The 23,794-nt window shown below is 43.1% G+C and overlaps 3 non-coding genes across 3 annotated transcripts; all 3 read left to right on the forward strand.

The window, feature by feature from the left end:
- Positions 1-11,255: 11,255 nt before the first annotated feature.
- On the forward strand, positions 11,256-11,445 carry LOC140320461 (U2 spliceosomal RNA). The gene has a single exon (XR_011918309.1). It is a non-coding gene; the product is annotated as a U2 spliceosomal RNA (small nuclear RNA).
- Positions 11,446-11,856: 411 nt separating this feature from the next.
- Positions 11,857-11,970, forward strand: LOC140265909 (U5 spliceosomal RNA). The gene has a single exon (XR_011906591.1). It is a non-coding gene; the product is annotated as a U5 spliceosomal RNA (small nuclear RNA).
- Positions 11,971-12,245: 275 nt separating this feature from the next.
- Positions 12,246-12,433, forward strand: LOC140320599 (U2 spliceosomal RNA). The gene has a single exon (XR_011918432.1). It is a non-coding gene; the product is annotated as a U2 spliceosomal RNA (small nuclear RNA).
- Positions 12,434-23,794: the final 11,361 nt, after the last annotated feature.

Below are 23,794 nucleotides of genomic sequence, written 5' to 3' on the forward strand. Positions count from 1 at the left end.
TATCAGCAGCAAGCAATTCTTCACTGCACATGCATATGTAAATAGTAAAACAATTCCAATGTGTTAGCGAAACCTTCTATATCACAGTGGTTTCTAAGATCTATTTTAAGTTCTTTGCCATCAGTGAGATGACATAGTTTACAAAGTGTGTCAAATTATCACTGAAGATCTTTTCAGGTATTTCAAATCTAGAAATGAGTTATTTTACGCGTGATTTTGCTACTGAGAGTGCATCTGCTTGTGCACATGGAAATATTTCAGACCATTTGGTAAAAACCTCTGTTGTCACTGAGCAGAATCGTTTCCCTTAACATTAATTTAGTTCAATGAAATCTACACAATAATGAAATCCAAACAAATATGTTGAAAAAGATACACTGGCTTAGGGAATTATCTTCGTTTTGGTCTTAGATTGCCCTGTGGAATGTATTTTGCACATATTTGACCTGCTAGACAAAACTTTATTCATTTATTTATTCTAAAAAAAAAAATTCAATAATTAGTAAAACCATATGCTGTAAAAACCTTGTTCATTATTGCTTCCATCCCTCCTGTTGAGACATGACATGGTCCGTGGCTCAATACTGCAGCATATTTAAACAAATTCTTTGGCAGTATGGTTTTCCTTCCGGTCATTCATACGAGTCTATTGTAGATGGCAATTGAATAACATCTAATAATGCTAAAATATTTGTAGTTTATACATTTAGCTGTGGATGTCAACATACCTGTTTTTCCAATGCTGTGTTAACACATGTACAGTTGAGAAGGCATACTGACTGTCAGTGTAAACGTTAACAACCTTTTTGTTATTTAATTTACAAGCTTCAGTTAAAGCTACCAATTCGACTGCTTGAACAGAGTAATTTTTTGGTAGTGGTTGTTTTAAGAAAACTTCAGTTTCTGTTACTACTGCAAATCCTGTAGCATTTGTGCCATCAGGGTTTTTTGCTTGACCTGTTGAATAAATATAGTTATTTCTGCATTTTCATAACGTATATCAGTTAAGTCTGGCCTGGGTAAAACACTGATGGTTATTTCTGACATGCAATCATGAGGCTTTCCATCTGTGGGGTAGGTAGCAGTGTGGATGGATTAAGTGTAGCACATCTCTCGACAACAAGGTGTGGCTGTGAAAGAAGAACTGTTATGTAGGAGAGATGTCTGGTAAAGATATTTTGTTAAGTAACCATATCACAGCCACTGCATGAGGTACCTTAAGTGTTAATGGGTGAAATAACACCATTATTGTTGATGCCTGCACTGCCAATGGCTTCTGGCCATTGATTCAAAAGTACGATCTCGTCCCTTTTTCCCCCTTTCAGTGGACACTGGCCCCTAATTACCGCAATTCAGCAGAGGGTCTTTCATTAGGAGTACTGGACTCCCCCGTGCACGGTTTCAGCTCCGACCCTGGAAAGCGGAAATAACGTTGAGATCTGGTTTGAGGACCCAATTGTTGAGAAAAGTCTCTCAATGAGACTCAGAGTTGCTGGAGTCAGTTAATGCAAATGTTTAATCTTGCAGCAAGTTCAAGAATGTGTGTGTATGGGTGTATGTGTGCGAACGTGTGTGAGTTTGTGTGTGTGAGAGTTTAAAGAACCTGTTATCCACAGGCAGGTCTTAACTAGTATGGCACAGGTCCAGCCTGTCTCATCTTTTTTGGAAGGTCCAGCGCTCGGCCGTAACCCTTCTGTCTGTTTGGACTCTCACATACATTCGGTTAATCATAGAAAAACGAGAACAAAACTTTTTAGCCCCTTAAATTCATAAAACAGACATGGTGCAGTTATTTCCATTCTAGAAAATAAGAGTAATCACCACCATTCCTATAAATTCTGGATATTCTAACAATCTGAATCTTTTTTAAATGTTCGATGAAGCCCTTTGCTGTTCTGTTTAGAGACTCAGCTGATCATAAACCAAGTTTTGATCTTGAACCAAGCTTCTAAACTCTTCACCTTTTTCATTTCTCAGTTAGTATTCACTTTAAAACTGATTAAAAGAAAAATTAAATGAATGCCTATCAACAAATGTGGGATCTAAACTCTAGTGCTTTCTCTAAAATAATTTCCTTTCTCAATTCAGAAATGTGTGTGTGTAAGTCACAACACCCGTGACACCAAAACGGCTTCCTTTTCTCTCTTTTCTCTACACTCTGCACTGTGAGCACACACACTAAATCAGAAAGGCTTTTTTCTCTCTTTTCTACATTATGGACTGTGGGGACACAAAACCGCTCTCTCTCTTTTTTTTTTTGATTGTGTGCCAGGGCGTTGTCTCACGTATTAGATTATGCTTAAGATACGAATGGGTTTATCAGTCACATCAGAATCCATACATACTGATCCTCCCATAATAAAATGGTCGGATCTTATCAAACACACTTTGTTTCTTGTGACAAGTCAGCGAAACAGCGTATACACGTCAAGACACTGAATCAAGTTTGCCACAAGAACTCATAAGTTTGGCAATATTGCTCTGCCGTCAGCAATCATACACCCATTTTATTTTCATGAGACATGTGCAGGCACCTGTTCATCCACTGTTCTATCACTATGAATTAGTTTATCTATTATCAATAAGGATACTTCTACAACTACTATCAAAGTATGTCCGGACTTCTTATGTTGTCAGTTGCTATATATGAATAAGTGGGTTGCTACTGAAAAGCATTAAGCATTAAGGTGATGCTGTAGTGTCGCGAGATTGTGTGAGACTATCGGCAGATTCAAACAAGGCGCGCCTCAAATACAGCAAACAATATAGTAAGATTATAATTACGCCAATAACTACTGTTTAAATAAATATATTATCGGGTGAAACAAAAACAAAACACTGGAGTACAGTGAAGAAAGCCTGGAGAGCCTCACGGATTTCATCGACGAGTGTTTTGACAGGATCGTCATGGGGAAAAACAACCAAACCCCATCTGCTAGCAGCAAGGCTTCAACTTCAAAGAGAAGTCGCAATGAAGAGTCACCCGGAGCGACTTCTCCAGCTGGTAATGATTCGACGGACATTTTAACATCGATCGATAACAAATTATCCAGCTTCGACGCCCGTATGTCTCTGTTAGAAATTCTACACAGAGAGTTCCAGGCATTACGGGAGTCGTTGGAGTTCAGCCAGCAACAGGTGCAGACGCTGGCTGCAGAAAACGCAGCCATCAGAGGATCGGTGAAAACACTCACCGAGGGAATGAGCCGGATCTCTGACGAGAACAAGAGGATGAAAGAATCAATTATTGATCTCCAGGCTCGTAGTATGAGGGACAATCTGGTGTTTTCTGGAATCCCGGAGCAGGCAGACGAGGATCCTGAACTCGCAGTAAAAAACTTCATTCAAAATCAGCTGGAACTTCCAGGAGATGTAGTGAAAAACATTACTTTTCACCGAGTCCACCGCCTGGGAGGGAAGAGACCTGATGCCCGCCGACCGAGACCGATTGTGGCCAAGTTCGAGCATTTCCAACAGAAGGTCCAGGTGAGGGGCCGCGGCAGGGAGCTGAGAGGAACGGACTTCAGCGTCAACGACCAGTTTCCCAAAGAAATCCTGGAAAGACGCAGGGTTCTGTTCCCCATCCGGAGAAAGTTCATGGAAGGAGGCTCCCGAGCTGTCATCGCGGTGGATAAGTTATTCATCAACGGGCAGCTGTACCGCGACCAGGAAACCACTCCTTGGCTCTTCTAAACTCCAGGTGATCTGTATTCGTTAACTTGTATAAATCATATCACCATAGATGGTACATAAGTAACTCTGAAATAATCTATCCAATTCACAGTTATCTATCAAGGCAAAATATATAGCTCACTGCCGTCTCACCAGCATAGGATGTATGCAGTTCATATTTGTTTATTTGGGTATGTTTTTTTGTTTTCGTTTTTGTTTTTTCTATCTCACACTTCCACTCTTTTGCACTGTTTTTCTATTCTGTCTTTCTTCCCCAACCCGCTGCGTTTCCACCTTAATAAGTAATGTTAACAAGCACGGCGCACATAGAGTTTTGAGCAGAGCACATAATCAAGTTCCACACAGCATCGACAGCGCAAGTACATATTGTAGCAAGCTCATACTGACAACTGAAACACCAACAATGGCATGTTCACGGAAGCATATATGCACACACACGCACGGGATGCTTTTAGCAAGCATCCAGCACTCACTGCGTTAGTCTGAGCATGTCCACACTGAGGTTTATCTCATGGAATGTGCATGGAGCTGGGTCCAGGGAGAAGAGATTAAAAATCTCCAATAAATTGAAGGATTTACAGGCGGACATTGTTTTATTACAGGAGATTCATTTATCAAAGACTGTAGCTGATGTTCTCACCACAGCACAGTTTCCTCATGTGTACTCAGCCTGTTACAACTCCAGACAAAGAGGTGTAGCCATTCTGATAAATAGAAGAGTAAATTTCACCGTAAACAACACAGTTATAGATCCAGAAGGTAGATTTCTAATAGTTAATTTATCTGTTCAAAGTATGAATTTATGCATTGCAAATATATATGGTCCAAATGTGGATGACCCCTCATTTTTTCACTCCTTTTTCACTTCACTCTCTGATCACTCAGATAACACACTCATCATAGGAGGGGACTTTAACATGGTATTAGACTCAGGAGTAGACAGACTCAGTACTTCAGGAAGTCAGCGGAACTGGCAGTCCACGAATATTGTTAAACAGTATATGAAAGATTTTGGTCTTTGTGATGCTTGGCGCTCCCACCACCCCACTCTTAGAGAATACACCTTCTTCTCACCGGTACACCACTCATACTCAAGAATAGATTATTTCTTAGTTAGCAGTTCCTTGATGAGGGATATTTCAGACACCAAAATCCATCCCATCACTATCAGTGATCACGCTCCAGTTTCTATCACACTGAAGAATAACAGAGTTACACCACCAGCTAGGAATTGGAGATTTAATACATCATTACTAAAAGACCCTGATTTTATTAATTATTTCAAAAGGGAATGGTCTGTATATTTAGAAAATAATGACCTGCCAGGAATGTCAGCTTGTACTCTTTGGGAAGCCGGAAAAGCAGTTATGAGAGGCAAAATAATCTCTTTTTCATCAAATAAGAAAAAGAGGGAAAGTTGAAGGAAATCAGATTTAGAACTCAGGATTAAATCATTAGAAATTGTCTACAGTACATCCAAAGAGGAACACACACTGAATGAATTAAGAAAAGCTAAACTTGAATTAAACAAAATTATTGATAAACAAACACAGTTTCTCATACAAAGACTTCGCTTGGAGAACTTTGAGCACGGCAATAAATCTGGAAGGTTCCTAGCTAACCAACTAAAGAGAAACAAAGAGAAAACAACAATCACTTCTGTTAAAGACTCAAAAGGAAATGTCACCCATGACCCCGATGTAATCAACAATGCTTTTAGGGACTTCTATAAAACCTTATATTCATCACAAAATGATCCATCAGACAGTAACATAGATCAGTTTCTTAGTAATATCAACCTTCCAAAATTACAAACCGAACAGACAATGGCTCTGGATTCACCTCTTTCAATAGGAGAACTCCATGAAGCCCTTCAACATATACCTAGTAACAAAGCCCCGGGACCAGATGGTTTTCCAGCAGAGTTCTACAAAGAATTTTGGACTGTTTTGGCACCTGCATTTCACAAAATGGTATTACAAGTTAAGCAGAATGGCAGATTATCCCCACACATGAACTCTGCTAACATTATCTTGCTACAGAAACCAGGAAAAGACCCCATACTTCCATCCAGCTACCGCCCAATATCTCTAATAAATGCAGACCTCAAAATAATTTGTAAAGCCCTCGCCAAAAGAATAGAAAAAATAACTCCACTTATAATACATCCTGACCAGACAGGTTTTATAAAGGGTAGACACTCATCCACTAACACTCGCAGGCTAATTAATCTCATAGACTATTCTAACATCAACAACCTGGAAACCACAATAGTCTCTCTAGATGCAGAAAAAGCATTTGATCGAGTGAACTGGAAATTTTTATTCGCAGCATTAAACAAATTTGGGTTTGGGTCACACTTCATCAACTGGATAAGGATATTATATAGCTCCCCAAATGCGTGTGTTAGGACAAATGATCAAACCTCTCCAAACTTCAGTCTGCAGAGAGGTACAAGACAGGGTTGCCCACTTTCTCCCTCACTTTTTGCTATTTTCATCGAACCTTTAGCAGCTGCTATCAGACAAGATAGAAATATTAAAGGCATCCAACCCCAAAATATTGAGCATAAAATAAGTCTTTATGCTGATGATGTTTTACTTTTCCTTCAGAACTCACAGATGTCTCTCACTCACACGATCACACTCATAAATAAATTCTCAGCACTTTCTGACTACTCTATCAATTGGTCTAAGACCACAGTTCTGCCCATTAACTGCAGAGTCCAGAATATACCTGCAATCACTTTACAGTCAGGAAATATCAGATATTTAGGCATAAACATTTCCTCCAGGCTCTCAGAGCTAACAAAGCTAAATTATGTGCAATTATTAAAGACAGTAGAGGACGATCTCTCTCGTTGGAAGTCCTTACCTATATCACTTATGGGGAGAGTTACAACCATTAAAATGATGATACTACCAAAAGTTAATTATTTGTTCTCAATGATCCCCATAAAACCATCTGCTACTTGGTTTAAGTCACTAGATTCTTGCATCTCCAAATTTCTGTGGAAAAACAAACCACCACGTATTAGTTTAAAAACCCTACAGAAGACCAAGGACAGTGGTGGATTAGATTTACCTAATTTTCAGCACTATTCCTTAGCCAATAGGTTACAGTATATATCAAAATGGTTTAAACCTAGCCCAATAGATGAACCATGGATAAATGTAGAACAAGCATTGTGTGATAATCTGGAAATCTCTGACCTGCCACTTATTAGTCAAAACGTAAAACATCACAAATGTTTCAAAAGCATTAACATCAGCACCTCTCTGACAGCCTGGTGGGAATTTCTTAAAATAACAAAGTCTTCAATTGTCCCATGTAAGCTTACACCCATCTGGAACAATCCTGACATACTGCAAAACAAAAAAATGCTAAACTTTACTCTGTGGAAGATCAAAGGAATCAAACATCTGGAACATATAATCCAAAATGGACATTTTATTTCATTTGATGAGCTCATATCACAACACGAGATAGGCAGCAATAAATTCCTAGAATATCAACAACTTAAGTCTATAATAACAAAGAAATATATCCTCCACCAACCAGACTTACAACTCCCGATTAGGGTAGCAGAATTTCTAAGCACCTGCACCCCAAAACTACTATCAAAAATATATAAATTATTGTCTAAAATAGATGACACAATGTCTCTTCCATCCTCAAAATGGGAGGCAGATTTATCCATCAGTTCTAGTCATAGCTTCTGGCCACAAATATGTTTGAACACCTTCAGAATGACTCAGAATTTGAATTTACAGCTCATACAATACAAAATCCTTCATAGAACACACTATACAGGACAAAGGATGTTCAGGATGGGTCTGACACACTCAGACATCTGCTCACATTGCACAGATAACACACCTGATGATTATGCACACGCTTTGTGGTTCTGTGCGCCTGTCCAGAAGTTCTGGCTTGAAGTCTGTGAGGACCTATCAACATGGCTAAAGTGTAGCATCCCTGCATGCCCCACACTGTGCATACTGGGTGACTTAGACAACATCAACATGGAAATTAACTCAGCACACATGGTTCTCACAGTGTTATGTATCGCAAAGAAAACTATTCTCATGAACTGGAAAGCGAAGAACAATCTGTGTATTAACCAGTTTAGAAATTTTCTTTTAGATTATATTAGCATGGAAACAATGTCTGCCTCCTCAAAACATCAACTGGCTGAATTTCATTCTCTCTGGTCCCCTCTGATTAGCTTTATCACATAGTGGTGGTGGTGGATTGCTGTCCCGTCGCTCTGGGCGATTGGGTGTGTGCTGGGGGGGGCTGTGTGGCTTCGGGCGTCTGGTGGTCTCGCGGGTCGTGGGGACCGGGTTGGTCATTGCTGGGGGGGACTGTGTGTCGGGCTTGGAGGGCAGTTTTGGGGGCTTGCGGGTGGGACTGTCTTGCGGTGTGGGGCGGGGTCACTTAGAGGCCTTGGGGTGGTGGCTGCTGGCTCTATGCCGGGTGGCTGGGCCGCTCCGGCATGGGTGGTGGTGCTGGGCCTGGGCCCTGGTGGCTGGGCGCTGCCTTGCGCCCGGGGGGGGGCCCTGCCTGTGCCTGGAGGGGCTGGGTTGTCCTGGACGCGCCACAGTATGGGTGGGTTGGTGCAGGTCCTGGTGCCGGGCTTGTTGCTCTGGGACCTCCAAGGTGTCCGCAGATGGTTGTTTTTTTTTCAGGGTGTTGGGGCGTGCGGTGGGGGGGGGGGGGATGCTTTTCCCCTGTTGGGGGGGGGTGGCGGCCTGTGTGATGGTGGGTCTCAGGCCCGGGCTGCTGCGACTGGTGTGACCGGGAGGTTTGTTTGTTTGTTTTTTGTTGTTGTTTGTTTGTTGTTTGTAGCGGTCCTCCGGGGTGGGGTGGGGCGGGATGGGTACCTTCTGGGGGTACAGTAGCTCCCGCAATATGGTCGCTGCAGGCCCCGAGCCTGGTGGACATCAGCCCCACCTGCCCTGGGTTGGCTCCCAGGTAGCGGGGATGCCTATTGCAGCCAGTCCCTGGCTGCCTTCTCCGGGGGAGAGTAGCTCCCCCCGGTGTATATCCCCATACCCCTCTCCCTTCTGGCTCCTGTACACAGCACACACTCACACATGAAGGGTTTTGGGGGCGTGTGTGTTCGGTGGGGTGTAGTGGATGGGGCCACGTAGGTGGTCCCCTTTGGTTGCACTCTGCAGTTCCCCGCCCCTGTTTTAATTACACCTTAGACATTACTACTTATCAAACACACACTCACACACACACATTAGGTCTTGGGGGGTGGTTACACTGAGTGGCATCTGGTGGGCGGGGCTCTTTGGGTATGTAGGCTGCCCAGAGGGCCGCGCTCCCAGTCCTACAAGTTGGGCTGCCCCTCAATTTTAATCGCTCACTATTAGAAAATATTGAAGAGCCAGAAGGGTGAGGGGAGGGGTCTTCTTCCCACACCCCTGCTTCCTGGTTGCTGCTCGGGGCGGGAGGGGCCAAGAGGATTAATTAATTGTTCTGCTGGTTCGGGGTCTGTGGTGGCTAGGGGGCTGCTGGCCCCCTGGTGTGCCCGCTGCACTACACCCCAGCGGAGTCGAGGGAGGGAGGATGTGTGGATGTATGGGACGTGAAAGTGTGTGTGGTAATGATTGGGCCTGGATCTGGGACTTGCTGTCGCCTGGCCTGCCTGTGCTTCTCCCGATGGGGGGGCGGCGTTGCCTCTCCCCGCTGCTCGCGACTTCACCCACCTGTGGGCACGTCTTGACTCCCAGGGCACTTGGCCAGGGGCGCTGGGGCAGGCGCTGACCCACTGCGTGGCTGTCTGGGGCACTTGGCCCTCCTGGGTATTGGGTGGGGCCTCTGCCGGGGGGTTTGGGGGCGCTCGGGCTCCCGGGGCCCGGGTCCAGTGCACGGCCCATGTCTGGGCGGCTGGGACCTGGCGGGGTCGGTGGGCTGTTGCCCCTGGCTCTCTGAGGGCCTCTGCCCTATGCTTATGGGGGCTCTGTCCGGGGGCTTCCTCTGCAGTCTTCTGGGTGGATGCCTGGTTGTCCCTGCGGTGGGCTTCCTGGGTTCTGTGCTCCGTGGGGGCTGCTGGTGGCCTGGGTCTTGTGGCCCTCTCTGCCTGCTTCTGATTGCTTGGGGGGGGCTGTGGATTGTGGCCCTGTACACTTATACACTCATAACTAACCACGGTTACCATGTAGGTCCTGTGACATGGGTGTTGCATGTTCTCACACACACACACACACACATTCATTAGCCCAGTAGCATGCTCGCTAAGCAGTTGATGTGTTATCCTGTGGTTTCAGGTCATCTATATCCACAGTTGTGTTGTGTGCGATTGCCGCTTCTTGTGCTTGTTTTTGTTTGTTTGTGTGTTTGTTTTTTCTCTGCTTGTCTGCTTTCAGGTGCTCCTGGTGGCGCTAAGGCTGGATTCCCCTCAGAGGCCATGGATTGTTGTCTGTTTTGTTTTTTACAGGTGTAGCAGCTGGTTGTCTGGTTTTTGTTTCTATTTTTGTTCTGTTTCCTCTTCTTTCCTCTTCTTCTTTCCTTGTCCCCCGGTCCGGTTCAGTTCTATTACATGTTATATATTGTAAACAAAAATAAATAAATGGGCATCAAGGGGAGCTTTACATTTATAAAACTTCCCTTGGCAAAGCAAATCTGTTTGGCATCAAAGGTATTCAGACTACAATTCTGCTGCCATAATGCTGAACAGGACAAGGGGAAAAGAAAAAAAAAAAAAAAAAAGAAAAGCATTAAGCATTTCACACAGCCCAAACATATAACATTTCAGGACACACCACACAGTTAACAACCACAGTGAAGCGTGTCAAAGCCCAAACATGTAACATTCAACAGGACACTTACACAACACATTCAAATCAAACAGTCAGACAACATACAAGAACATATACCCCAGCCGGCATTGCTCCCTGCCTATTTTCCTACAACTCACTATGTGTGCGCACACCTTTATTCACAAACTCTTCAACTTATACTCTTTTACCGAAGCTGCTACAGCTCGATTGGCCAAATACCCTTAGATCCTATTTCGGTGAATTTGACATCTGCCTTGTATGTAACAGATTAGCGGTTTAGCAGTTTTAATTTAGTTTGAGTGAAGGAATTCATTTTATAGCAAAATCCGAAATCGTGAAGAACTCATGAAAGTAAGCTTATTCTCGGATTCCTGAAACTTTAGATTTGCTCTTTCTTTTACTGCAAAGTACAACGTTGAGCAGCACTAATGAGTTGTTTCTATTTTTGGCAGGCTTTACGTTTGCGGATGAAGCCCTTTCTGTCTGTGCAAAAGAAATGTTGTTACTGTGCAGAGTGACTTCTCTGAGTAGAGTCGCCTTACTTGTTGCGACTGTGCCGATGTTCGAAGCTGGAGTGCAAAGTTGTTGCTTGAATGGTGCTCGCTGGAGCGTGTGGTAGTGTAAAGTTATACCATTTAAAAGGGCTGAAGAGTGCTCAGTGCAGCGGGTGGGCAGAGGTGCAAAGTGACACTATGGCCATAAAAAGAACACCGCTACAAGTGCGCATTGTGCCAGGAAGGGCCCTCGGACGTGAACCAGTGGACAGTTATCGCTTCTCGGCCTTTTGGCTAAGATCAAGTGTAGTATCTGTTCTTATCAGTTTAATGTCTGATATGTCCTCTATGCGAGACTACATATTAAATGGATTTTTATCAATAGGAGTTGAAAAAGGAGCTTGCTCCGTTCACTCCAAGCATCGACCCGGTACTGCAGTGCCGCTGGGAACGGTGCGCTCTCCTCTGCTCTTGTGAAAAAGCAAACAGCGGTGCAGGATGGAAGTTTCAGGGAGCCTAAGATGAAACTTTCTTTTTATCTGCTGATAAAAGAGAGTGAATGCGAAGCAGACTTTAACACGGCTCTGGGAGCGAGCCGTGTGCGGGCTAACCGGGAGAATTGCTTGAAAGAAACGCGACACCGAATGAGCAGTCAGATCAAAGCCTCAATACGGTGTTCCCGTGTTGTTTGTGGCTGCCTTGTCTTTTGCACAGAGTAAAAGACAAGGCAGCCATCGAATAGGGCCCGATTGTTCCTACTTGGTCAGCCGAGGAGCAAGGGGGGGGAGCAAGCGTCTCAACCAAGCAAAGCTCACCATGGGGAAGGTGGCTATGCCAACTAGCCTGATGCCCTGCTCCCGCAGTGACGGATAATCGTACTCTGGTTTCTCTTCATAACATACAAGTCTTTCGCCTTTTACTAAAGACTTCCGTGGAGAGCAGCACTAATGAGTTGTTTCTATTATTGGCAGGCTTTACCTTTGCGGGTGAAGCCCTTTCTGTCTGTGCAAAAGAAATCTTGTTACTGTGCAGAGTGACTTCTCTGAGTAGAGTCGCCTCACTTGTTGCGACTGTGCCGATGTTGCTTGAATGGTGCTCGCTGGAGCGTGCGGTAGTGTAAAGTTATACCATTTAAAAGGGTTGAAGAGTGCTCAGTGCAGCGGGTGGGCGGAGGTGCAAAGTGACACTATGGCCATAAAACGAACACCACTACAAGTGCGCATTGTGCCAGGAAGGGCCCTCGGACGTGAACCAGTGGACAGTTATCGCTTCTCGGCCTTTTGGCTAAGATCAAGTGTAGTATCTGAACTTATCAGTTTAATATGTTATATGTCTATGCAAGGACTACATATTAAATGGATTTTTATCAATAGGAGTTGAAAAAGGAGCTTGCTCCGTTCACTCCAAGCATCGACCCGGTACTGCAGTGCCGCTGGGAACGGTGCGCTCTCCTCTGCTCTTGTGAAAAAGCAAACAGCGGTGCAGGATGGAAGTTTCTTTAATCTGCTGAGAAAAGAGAGTGAATGCGAAGCAGACTTTAACACGGCTCTGGGAGCGAGCCGAGTGCGGGCTAACCAGGAGAATTGCTTGAAAGAAACGCAACACCGAATGAGCGGTCAGAACAAAGCCTCAATACGGTGTTCCTGTGGTGTTTTTATAAAATGCGGTGTAAAAAAAGGTGTGAATGCCCCATAGAAAACTAAAAGGTGGAGCGGAAGTGTTCGGCTGCAAGAAGGTGTGAATGTCCGACTATATTTGGTGAAAAGCAGGTGAAGCAAGGTCTGAATGCCCAACCTTACATCATCAAAAGCGAGATCAGAGGTTTTTGGCTGCAAGAAGGCCATAGTTTGCCAAAAGCGGGTAAGGTGCGAATGATCGGCTAAATATCAACAAAAGTGGGGGCGGAGGTCTTCGGATGCAAGTGGGTGTGAATATCCCACCATACAAGTATGGTGGAGAGGAAGCTGTGAATGGCCGACCATAGTTTGCAAAAAGCGGGTGAGAAAAGGTGCGAATGTCCAACCATACATGATCAAAACAGGGAGCGGAGGTGTTTGGCTGCGACAAGGTGTGAATGTCCACCCATAATTAATGAAAAGCGGGCAACAAGTAGGTTCGAATGCCCAACCATACATCATCAAAAGCAGGAGTGGATGTGTTCGGCTACAAGAAGGTTTGAATGTCCGAGCATAGTTTGTAAAAAGCGGGTAAGAAAAGGTTCGAATGCCCGAACATACACCATCAAAAGAGGGAGCGGAGGTGTTCCGCTGTAAGACGGTGTGAATGTCCGACCATAGTTGGTAAAAAGTGGGTATGAAAAGGTGTGAATGCCCAAATTCGGCTGCAAAAAACTGTGTTCGGCTGCAAAAAGGTGTGAATGTTCGACTAAATTTTGTAAAAAGCGGGTAAGACAAGGTGTGAATGCCTGACAATGTATGATCAAAAGCGGGAGCGGAGGTGTTCAGCTGCAAGAAGGTCTAAATGTCCATTTTTAATTGCTAGAACACATGAAAGAAAATTTTCGAAAATCAATCCGCACATGATCATATGTGGGAGAGGAGGTGTTCAGCTGCAAGAAGGTGTGAATGTCCACCCATAATTCCTCAAAAATGGGTAAAAAAAAAGGTGCGAATGCCCAACCATACATCATCAAAAGCAGGACTGGATGTGTTAGGCTACAAGAAGGTTTGAATGTCCGAGCAATGTATGATCGGCTGCAAGGTCTGAATGTCCAACCATAATTTGTAAAAACCGGGTAAGAAATGGCTCGAAAGCCCGACTATACATCATCAAAAGCGGGAGCGGAGGTGTTCAGCTGCAAGAAGGTGTGAATGTTCGACTACAGTTTGTAAAAAGCTGATAAGACAAGGAGCGATGTCCCGACATTGTATGATCAAAAGCGGGAGCGGAGGTGTCCAGCTGTGAGTAGGTGTGAATGTCCGACCATAATTGCTGAAAAATGTGTTAGAAAAGGTAAGAATACTGGACCATACATCATCAAAAGCGGGAGAGGTGGTGTTCGGCTGCAAGAAGGTGTGAAAGTCCGACAATGGTTTGTAAAAAGCGGGTAAAAAAAGGTTCGAATGCCCGAATATACATCATCAAAAGCGGAAGCGGAGGTGTTCGGATGCAAGAAGGTGTGAACGTCCGACCAAAGTTTGTAAAAAGCAGTGAAAAGCGAGAAAAAGCATTTCGTGAGTTCTGCATGATTTGGGATTTTGCTTATAAAATGCATTACTTCACTCAAACTATGTTAAAACTGATTTGTCCTTCATATTTACCATGTCTAGAAATATTTAAACAAAAAAACAACGTTGTACTTTGCAGTAAAAGAAAGAGCAAATCTAAAGTTTCAGGAATCCGAGTATAAGCCTGCTTTCCTGAGTTCTGCACGATTTCGGATTTTGCTATAAAATGAATTGCTTTGCTCAAACCAAGTTAAAACTGCTTTGTCCTTCCATATTCATCAATGTCTAGATCGACTTCAACAAAGAAAAACATTGGACTTTGCAGTAGAAGAAGTTGAAATCCATCTACACATTGATAAATATGAAGGACAAAGCAGTTCCCACTTGCCCATAAGAAAATAAGCTTATTCTCGGATTCCTGATCCTTCAGTGTTGCTCTTTCTTCTACTGCAAAATACAATGTTGTTCTTTGTTGAAGTCGATCTAGACATTGATAAATATGAAGGAAAAAGCAGTTTTAACTTGGTTTGAGTGAATGAGTTCATTTTATACATAAAATCCGAAATCGTGCAGAACTCATGAAAATAAGCTTATTCTCGGATTCCTAAAACTTTTGATTGGCTCTTTCTTTTACTGCAAAGTACAACGTTGTTTTTTTGTTTAAATCTATCGAGACATTGATAAATATGAAGGTAAAAGCCGTTTTAACATAGTTTGAGTGAAGGAATTGATTTTATAGATAAAATCCCAAATCATGCAGAACTCCTCAAAAGGGGCGTATGGCTTAATCACAAGTGTGGTTCTTTCTCATTCAGGGTAGTATAAGGAAGTTTATGCTTGAAATATATGTAGAAATGGGTACATATGAAGGACAAAGCAGTGTTAACTTAGTTTGAGTGAAGGAATTCATTTTATACATAAAATCCCAAATCATGCAGAACGTATGAAAAGAAGCTTATTCTCGGATTCCTGATCCTTCAGTTTTGCTCTTTCTTCTACTGCAAAATACAATGTTGTTCTTTGTTGAAGTCGATCTAGACATTGATAAATATGAAGGAAAAAGCAGTTTTAACTTGGTTTGAGTGAATGAATTCATTTTATACATAAAATCCGAAATCGTGCAGAACTCATGAAAATAAGCTTATTCTCGGATTCCTAAAACTTTTGATTTGCTCTTTCTTTTATTGCAAAGTACAACGTTGTTTTTTTGTTTAAATCTATCTAGACATTGATAAATATGAAGGTAAAAGCCGTTTTAACATAGTTTGAGTGAAGGAATTAATTTTATAGATAAAATCCCAAATCATGCAGAACTCCTCAAAAGGGAGGTATGGCTTAATCACAAGTGTGGCTCTTTCTCATTCAAGGTAATATAAGGAAGTTTATGCTTGAAATATATGTAGAAATGGGTACATATGAAGGACAAAGCAGTGTTAACTTAGTTTGCATGAAGAAATTCATTTTATACATAAAATCCGAAATCGTGCAGAACTCATGAAAATAAGCTTATTCTCGGATTCCTAAAACTTTTGATTTGCACTTTCTTTTACTGCAAAGTACAACGTTGTTTTTTGTTGAAATCTATCTAGACATTGATGAATACCAGCCGAAACTCTGCTGCCGCTTTTGATAATTTATGGTTGGGCATTCTTACCTTTTCTTACCCGCTTTTTACAAATTATGATCTTACATTCACACCTACTTGCAGTCGAACACCTTCTCATCCACTTATGATCATGTGCGGTTGGGCATTCGCACCTTTTCTTACCCATTTTTCAGTAATTATGGGTGGACATTCAGACCTTCTTGCAGCCGAAAACCTCCGCTCCTCTTTTGATCATACATTGTCGGGCATTCACACCTTTTCTTACCCGCTGGTCGGCTATTGACAGCTTCCTCTCCACCATACTTGTATGGTTGGATATTCACACCCACTTGCATCCGAAGACCTCTGCCCCAAATTTTGTTGATATTTAGTCGGACATTCGCACCTTACCCGCTTTTGGCAAACTATGGCCTTCTTGCAGCCAAACACCTCTGATCTCGCTTTTGATGATGTAAGGTTGGGCATTCAGACCTTGCTTCACCTGCTTTTCACCAAATATAGTCGGACATTCACACCTTCTTGCAGCCGAACACTTCCGCTCCACCTTTTAGTGTTCTATCACACCTTTTTTTTCACCGCATTTTATACATTATGGTTGGAAATTTTCAACCACTTTCATCCGAAGACCTCTCCTCCCGCTTTTGTTAATATATTTGAACTTTAGTTGGACATTCAAACCTTCTTGCAGCTGAACCACCTCCGCTCCCTGTTTTGATCATATATGGTCTGGCAATACTACCTTTTCTTACCCGTTTGTGAGTAATTATGGCTGGACATTCACACCTTCTTGCAGCCGAACACAACCTCTCCCGCTTTTGATGATGTATGGACCGGCATTCTTACCTTTTCTAACACATTTTTCAGCAATTATGGTCGGACATTCACACCTACTCACAGACGAACACCTCCGCTCCCACATTTGATAGTGTATAGTCGGGCATTCTCACCCTTTCTCATCAGCTTTTTGCAAATTATGATCTGATAGTCACACCTACTTGCAGTCGAACAGCTCTGCTCCCGCTTTTGATTATGTTTGGTTGGATATTCGAACATTTTCTTAAAGCTTTTTACAAACTTTGGTCGGACGTTCACACCGTCTTGGAGCCGAACACCTCCGCTTCCGCTTTTGATGGTGTATAGTCGAGCATTCGAGCCTTTTCTTACCCACCTATTACTTACTATGGTTGGACATTCAAACCTTCTTGTAGCCGAACACATCCGCTCCTGCTTTTGATGATGTATGATTTGGCATTCGCACCTTTTCTTACCCATTTTTCAGTAATTATTGGTCGGACATTCAGACCTTCTTGCACCTGAACACCTCTGCTCCCGCTTTTGATGGTGTATAGTCGGGCTTTCGAGCCTTTTCTTCCCCAATTTTTTAAAATTATGGTTGGACATTCAGACCTTGCAGCCGAAAACCTCAGCTCCCTCTTTTGATCATACATTGTCGGGCATTCGCCCCTTGTCTTACACGGTTTTTACAAACTTTAGTCAGACATTCACACCTTGCAGCTGAACCACCTCCATTCCCTGTTTTGATCATGTGTGGTCTGGAAATACTACCTTTTCTTCCCCCGTTTGTGAGTAATTATGGCTGGACATTCACACCTACTTGCAGCCGAAAAACCACCTCTCCCGCTTTTGATGACGTATTGTCCGGCATTCTAGTCTTTTCTATCACATTTTTCAGCAATTATGATCTGACATTCACACCTACTTGCAGTCGAACAGCTCTGCTCCCGCTTTTGATTATGTTCGGTTGGATATTCAAACCTTTTCTTAACTGCTTTTTACAAACTTTGGTCGGACGTTCACACCTTCTTGCAGCCGAACACCCCCGCTTCCGCTTTTGATGGTATATATTCGGGTATTCGAACCTTCTCTTACCCGCTTTTTACAAACCATGGTTGGACTTTCATACCTTCTTGTAGCTGAACAACTCCACTCCTGCTTTTGATGATTTATGGTTGGACATTCGCATCTTTTCCTACCCATTTTTCAGTAATTATGGGTGGATATTCACATCTTCTTGCAGCTGAACACCTCCTCTCCCGCTAATGATCATGTAAGGTTTGATATTCGAAAATTTTCTTTCATGTTTTAAAGCAATTATTAATGGACATTCACACCTACTTGCAGCCGAACACCACCTCTCCCGCTTTTGATGATGTATGGACCGGCATTCTTACCTTTTCTAACACATTTTTCAGCAATTATGGTTGGAAAATCACACCTACTCACAGCCGAACAACTCCGCTACCGCATTTGATGGTGTATAGTCGGGATTTCTCACCCTTTCTCATCAGCTTTTTGCAAATTATTCTCTGACATTCACACCTACTTGCAGTCGAACAGCTCTGCTCCCGCTTTTGATTATGTTTGGTTAGATATTCGAACCTTTTCTTAACTGCTTTTTTACAAACTTTGGTCGGACGTTCACACATTCTTGCAGCCGAACACCTACGCTTCCGGTTTTGATAGTGTATATTCGGGCATACGAACCTTTTCTTACCCGCTTTTTACAAACCATGGTCGGACTTTCACACCTTCTCTTAGCTGAACAACTCCGCTCCCTCTTTTGATTGTGTACAGTCGGGTATTTTAACCTTTTCTTACCCGCTTTTTACCGACTATGATCGGACATTCACACCGTCTTACAGCGGAAAACCTCCGCTCCCTCTTTTGATGGTGTATGTTCGGGCATGCGAACCTTTTCTTACCCGCTTTTTACAAACCAGGGTCGGACTTTCACACCTTTTAGTAGCCGAACAACTCCGCTCCCGCTATTGATTGTGTACAGTCGGGTATTTTAACCTTTTCTTACCCGCTTTTTACCAACTATGGTCGGACATTCACACCGTCTTACAGCGGAACACCTCCTCTCCCGCTTATGATCATGTACGGTTTGATATTCGAAAATTTACTTTCTTGTTTTAAAGCAATTATTGATGGACATTCAAACCTTCTTTTTGATGGTGTATAGTCGGGCTTTCGAGCCTTTTCTTCCCGGTTTTTACAAACCATGGTCGGACTTTCACACCTTCTTGTAGCCGAACACATCCGCTCCCACTATTGATTGTGTACAGTCGGGTATTTTAACCTTTTCTTACCCGCTTTTTACCAACTATGGTCGGACATTCACACCTTCGTACAGCGGAACACCTCCTTTCCCTCTTTTGATGGTGTATGTTTTGGTATTCAAACCTTTTCTTACCCGCTTTTTCCAAACTATGGTCGGCTATTCACAGCTTCCTCTCCACCATATTTGTATGGTTGGATATTCACACCCACTTGCATCCGAAGACCTCTGCCCCAAATTTTGTTGATATTTAGTCGGACATTCGCACCTTACCCGCTTTTGGCAAACTATGGCCTTCTTGCAGCCAAACACCTCTGATCTCGCTTTTGATGATGTAAGGTTGGGCATTCAGACCTTGCTTCACCTGCTTTTCACCAAATATAGTCGGACATTCACACCTTCTTGCAGCCGAACACTTCCGCTCCACCTTTAAGTGTTCTATCACACCTTTTTTTCACCGCATTTTATACATTATGGTCGGAAATTTTCAACCACTCTCATCCGAAGACCTCTCCTCCCGCTTTCTTTAATATATTTGAACTTTAGTCGGACATTCAAACCTTCTTGCAGCTGAACCACCTCCGCTCCCTGTTTTGATCATATATGGTCTGGCAATACTACCTTTTCTTACCCGTTTGTGAGTAATTATGGCTGGACATTCACACCTACTTGCAGCCGAACACAACCTCTCTCGCTTTTGATGATGTATGGACCGGCATTTTTACCTTTTCTAACACATTTTTCAGCAATTATGGTCGGAGATTCACACCTACTCACAGCCGAACAACTCCGCTCCCGCATTTGATGATGTATAGTCGGGCATTCTCACCTTTTTTTTTTTTTTTGCCCATTTTTCAGGAATTATGGGTGGACATTCACACCTTGCAGCTGAACACCTCCTATCCCACTTATGATCATGTGCGGTTTGATTTTCGAAAATTTTCTTTCATGTTTTCTAGCAATTATTGATGGAAATGTAGACCTTCTTGCAGCTGAACACCTCCGCTCCCGTTTTTGATCGTACATTGTCAGGCATTCGCACCTTGTCTTACCCACTTTTTACAAACTTTAGTCGGACATTCACACCTTCTTGCAGCCGAACACTTCCGCTCCACCTTTTAGTGTTCTATCACACCTTTTTTTTCACCGCATTTTATACATTATGGTTGGAAATTTTCAACCACTTTCATCCGAAGACCTCTCCTCCCGCTTTTGTTAATATATTTGAACTTTAGTTTGACATTCAAACCTTCTTGCAGCTGAACCACCTCCGCTCCCTGTTTTGATCATATATGGTCTGGCAATACTACCTTTTCTTACCCGTTTGTGAGTAATTATGGCTGGACATTCACACCTACTTGCAGCCGAACACAACCTCTCTCACTTTTGATGATGTATGGACCGGCATTCTTACCTTTTCTAACACATTTTTCAGCAATTATGGTCGGAGATTCACACCTACTCACAGCCGAACAACTCCGCTCCCGCATTTGATGGTGTATAGTCGGGCATTCTCACCCTTTCTCATCAGCTTTTTGCAAATTATGATCTGACATTCACACCTACTTGCAGTCGAACAGCTCTGCTCCCGCTTTTGATTATGTTTGGTTGGATATTCGAACCTTTTCTTAACTGCTTTTTACAAACTTTGGTTGGACGTTCACACCTTCTTGTAGCCGAACACATGCACTCCTGCTTTTGATGATGTATGGTTGGGCATTCGCACCTTTTTTTTACCCATTTTTCAGGTATTATGGGTGGACATTCACACCTTCTTGCAACTGAACACCTCCTCTCCCACTTATGATCATGTGTGGTTTGATTTTCGAAAATTGTCTTTCATGTTTTCTAGCAATTATTGATGGACATTTAGACCTTCTTGCAGCTGAACACCACCTCTCCCGATTTTGATGATGTATGGACCGGCATTTTTACCTTTTCTAACACATTTTTCAGCAATTATGGTTGGAGATTCACACCTACTCACAGCCGAATAACTCCGCTACCGCATTTGATGGTGTATAGTCGGGCATTCTCACCCTTTCTCATCAGTTTTTTGCAAATTATGATCTGACATTCACACCTACTTCCAGTCGAACAGCTCTGCTCCCGCTTTTGATTATGTTTGGTTAGATATTCGAACCTTTTCTTAACTGCTTTTTACAAACTTTGGTCGGACGTTCACAATATCTTGCAGCCGAACACCTCCGCTTCCGCTTTTGATGGTGTATATTCGGGCATACGAACCTTTTCTTACCCGCTTTTTACAAACCAAGGTCGGACTTTCACACCTTCTCTTAGCTGAACAACTCCGCTCCCTCTTTTGATTGTGTACAGTCGGGTAATTTAACCTTTTCTTACCCGCTTTTTACCATCTATGGTCGGACATTCACACCGTCTTACAGCGGAACACCTCCGCTCCCTCTTTTGATGATGTATGGTTAGGCATTCGCACCTTTTCTTACCCATTTTTCAGTAATTATGGGTAGACATTCACACCTTCTTGCAGCTGAACACCTCCTCTCCCGCTTATGATCATGTGCAGTTTGATATTCGAAAATTTTCTTTCATGTTTTCTAGCAATTATTGATGGACATTCAGACCGTCTTGCAGCTGAACACCTCCGCTCCCACTTTTGATGGTGTATAGTCGGGCTTTCGAGCCTTTTCTTCCCCGGTTTTTACAAATTATGGTTGGACATTCAGACCTTCTTGCAGCCGAAAACCTCCACTCCCTCTTTTGATCATACATTGTCGGGCATTCGCACCTTTTCTTACCCGCTTTTTACAAACCATGGTCGGACTTTCACACCTTTTAGTAGCCGAACAACTCCACTCCCGCTATTGATTGTGTACAGTCGGGTATTTTAACCTTTTCTTACCCGCTTTTTACCAACTATGGTTGGACATTCACACCTTCTTACAGCAGAACACCTCCGCTTCCTGTTTTGATTATGTATGGTTTGACATTCGCACCTTCTCTCACCCGCCTTTTACTATGGTCGGCCATTCACAGCTTCCTCTCCACCATACTTGTATGGTGGGATATTCACACCCACTTGCATCCGAAGACCTCCGCCCCCACTTTTGTTGATATTTAGTCGGTCATTCGCACCTTACCCGCTTTTGGCAAACTATGGCCTTCTTGCAGCCAAACACCTCTGATCTCGCTTTTGATGATGTAAGGTTGGGCATTCAGACCTTGCTTCACCTGCTTTTCACCAAATATAGTCGGACATTCACACCCACTTGCATCCGAAGACCTCCGCCCCAAATTTTGTTGATATTTAGTCGGACATTCGCACCTTACCCGCTTTTGGCAAACTATGGCCTTCTTGCAGCCAAACACCTCTGATCTCGCTTTTGATGATGTAAGGTTGGGCATTCAGACCTTGCTTCACCTGCTTTTCACCAAATATAGTCGGACATTCACACCTTCTTGCAGCCGAACACTTCCGCTCCACCTTTTAGTGTTCTATCACACCTTTTTTTCACCGCATTTTATACATTATGGTTGGAAATTTTCAACCACTCTCATCCGAAGACCTCTCCTCCCGCTTTTGTTAATATATTTGAACTTTAGTCGGACATTCAAACCTTCTTGCAGCTGAACCACCTCCGCTCCCTGTTTTGATCATATATGGTCTGGCAATACTACCTTTTCTTACCCGTTTGTGAGTAATTATGGCTGGACATTCACACCTACTTGCAGCCGAACACAACCTCTCTCGCTTTTGATGATGCATGGACCGGCATTCTTACCTTTTCTAACACATTTTTCAGCAATTAGGGTTCACACCTACTCACAGCCGAACAACTCCGCTCCCGCATTTGATGGTGTATAGTCGGGCATTCTCACCCTTTCTCATCAGCTTTTTGCAAATTATGATCTGACATTCACACCTACTTGCAGTCGAACAGCTCTGCTCCCGCTTTTGATTATGTATGGTTGGATATTCTAACCTTTTCTTAACGGCTTTTTACAAACTTTGGTTGGACGTTCACACCTTCTTGTAGCCGAACACATGCACTCCTGCTTTTGATGATGTATGGTTGGGCATTCGCACCTTTTTTTTACCCATTTTTCAGGTATTATGGGTGGACATTCACACCTTCTTGCAGCTGAACACCTCCTCTCCCACTTATGATCATGTGTGGTTTGATTTTCGAAAATTTTCTTTCATGTTTTCTAGCAATTATTGATGGACATTTAGAGCTTCTTGCAGCTGAACACCACCTCTCCCGATTTTGATTATGTATGGACCGGCATTTTTACCTTTTCTAACACTTTTTTCAGCAATTATGGTTGGAGATTCACACCTACTCACAGCCGAACAACTCCGCTACCGCATTTGATGGTGTATAGTCGGGCATTCTCACCCTTTCTCATCAGCTTTTTGCAAATTATGATCTGACATTCACACCTACTTCCAGTCGAACAGCTCTGCTCCCGCTTTTGATTATGTTTGGTTAGATATTCAAACCTTTTCTTAACTGCTTTTTACAAACTTTGGTCGGACGTTCACAATATCTTGCAGCCGAACACCTCCGCTTCCGCTTTTGATGGTGTATATTCGGGCATACGAACCTTTTCTTACCCGCTTTTTACAAACCAAGGTCGGACTTTCACACCTTCTCTTAGCTGAACAACTCCGCTCCCTCTTTTGATTGTGTACAGTCGGGTAATTTAACCTTTTCTTACCCGCTTTTTACCATCTATGGTCGGACATTCACACCGTCTTACAGCGGAACACCTCCGCTCCCTCTTTTGATGATGTATGGTTAGGCATTCGCACCTTTTCTTACCCATTTTTCAGTAATTATGGGTAGACATTCACACCTTCTTGCAACTGAACACCTCCTCTCCCGCTTATGATCATGTGCAGTTTGATATTCGAAAATTTTCTTTCATGTTTTCTAGCAATTATTGATGGACAT

The sequence above is a fragment of the Leuresthes tenuis genome, unplaced genomic scaffold, assembly GCF_036924035.1.
Source record: "Leuresthes tenuis unplaced genomic scaffold, fLeuTen1.0.hap1 SCAF_12, whole genome shotgun sequence".
In the NCBI taxonomy this organism is placed as follows: Eukaryota; Metazoa; Chordata; class Actinopteri; order Atheriniformes; family Atherinopsidae; genus Leuresthes; species Leuresthes tenuis.